A 2,197-nucleotide genomic window follows, 5' to 3' on the forward strand; every position below is an offset into this window, starting at 1 on the left:
ATTTACCATTAAATATTCTGAGTATATCAATATAATATGTCTGAATTTTTATTGTTTCTAGATCAAGAAATTTTTTCATTAATTATACTTTTTAATTTTATTTTAGAAATTTTCATAACAGCAGAGTTGATAAGTTTATCAACAAAGGGGTCAATGATAAAAGAAAGTTACTGACTCCTGGTTTTGACTCATGTGAGTCCAGACATGGTTTGTCCAATTCTGGTGTTATCAGAGTCCAGAATTTTTTGTTGTGTTTACTGTTTTATTTATTCATTTATTTATGTATTTCTTTTTTTTTTTGTAATTTTAGATTTTCCTGATGACATGAGATAAGAGTGGAAACAGAAGGAGAAGCGAGAGAGAGACATTAAGAAAGATGAAAAGTTTGTAAGCTGTTTGTTCTAACCCAGCTGCGAATGAAGAAGTGGAAAGACGATACTTTGAAAAGGAAATTTGCCTGTTGCTAACAAGCTAATCACCGTCATAGATTAGCAACACATAGCTAATCAAGTCACCTTCTGATGTTAGCAACACTAGCTCGTCATTTTTGAAGATTAATACCGTCGGCTAATAACAGCCCACTGAGATTAGCAACACCAGCTGATCATCTTTGGAGATTAGCAACACTAACAATATCAGCAAATAATTCACAGAAATTAGCAACACTAAAAAATTAATTCTGGGAGATTAGCAATGCGAATTCACAGTACAAGCAGATTAGCCATGCTCACTAATCACCCTAAAAAATTAGTCACATCAGCTAATAGTCCTCAGAGATTAGCAACACAAATTGATCATCTTTGAACATTAGCAACAGTAGTTAATCACTCACAGAGATCGGTAACACCAGCTAATCATCTTCAAAGACTAACAGCACCAGCTAATCACCTTCACAGATTAGCAACACCAGCTAATCATCTTCACAGATTAGCAACATTGGCTAAAAAAAAAAAACTCACAGATGTTATTTTATAAATTTTATTTTTTTACTTTTATTTTTCACACATGGATTCACTAAAAAAATGCTCAAAGTTAAAATTTCCTGATGCTTTGTTTCATTGCAGATGAATCTAAGCCACCACATCACTTAAACATATTGTATGAGTGTGTGCATTTTTGTTTGTGCGTGTGAGAGAGTATGTACGAATGTATGTATGTGTGTATATACATATATATAAATGCATATATATATATATATATGTACAAATATCCATGCTTGTATATGTATGTGTGTGTGTATATATATAGATATATTTATATATACACATACACAACACAAATTTACACCCATTTAAATCTGATTTACTAATAAACAATTATAACTGATTCTACACACTTCTAATAGAGACAAATATTACACCTACATACATATGTATACATACATGTGTATGTATGTGTGTGTATATATATATACACAAGTATATACATATATATACATACATCATCATCATCATCATTTAGCATGGAAAACGGACACTAAATGATGATGATGATGATGTATGTATATATATGTATATACTTGTATATATATATATATATGTATATATATGTGTGTGTGTGTGTATATATGTGTATATGTATATATGTATATATATGTGTGTATGTGTATATATATGAAAGAGACCTCGATATTATGTAAATAGAGGAATATATTTGTAATATAATATGTGACAATTATTCAGTTGTCATAATAAGACTCTGAGTTTCGGATGTCGGGGCGGAAACCTGCTCCGGCATCTCATCAGTTATCGAGACGTGTGTGTGTATGTGTATGTGTGCATAACCATTTCATATCCTTTCATTCTATCATCTGTTAAACGAATTGTTGGAGATAAAAAACAAAACATATTCCCGCGTCAGTCTCAACTGAACGGAAGAAACGAAAATACATTAAAACTGACACATTCTGCTGGGTATATAATAAATACCCTGGCGAAATATTCAGGTTACATTTACGAATTAAAAAAAAAAAAAAAAGAAGGGAAACCAAAGAAAGATGGGGGACGGCATCGGATACTGCAATAGAGAGACTTAAAAAACTTGTCTAAATGCAACGACAACCACAAAAAATGACTCTCATTACTTAATTTGGTAATTTTTTTTTTCAGTTTTTCTTTTTTTGTTCTGTTTTGTTTTATTGTTTATCTCTGTTATTTTTTTTTATTTTGTTTTAAAATTATAATTTAACAAAAAAAAA

The 2,197-nt window shown here is 30.3% G+C and overlaps 1 long non-coding RNA gene across 1 annotated transcript in view; it reads left to right on the forward strand.

Annotated features, from left to right (window-relative positions):
- LOC115231103 overlaps nt 1–944 on the forward strand; it is a 13,349-nt gene extending 12,405 nt beyond the window's left edge. The window contains exon 3 of the long non-coding RNA XR_003883490.2: nt 311–944. This is a non-coding gene — a long non-coding RNA (uncharacterized LOC115231103). The remainder of the gene's footprint in view (nt 1–310) is intronic.
- The last annotated feature ends 1,253 nt before the right edge of the window (nt 945–2,197 follow it).

This window comes from Octopus sinensis, unplaced genomic scaffold (assembly GCF_006345805.1).
Source record: "Octopus sinensis unplaced genomic scaffold, ASM634580v1 Contig17404, whole genome shotgun sequence".
NCBI lineage: Eukaryota > Metazoa > Mollusca > Cephalopoda > Octopoda > Octopodidae > Octopus > Octopus sinensis.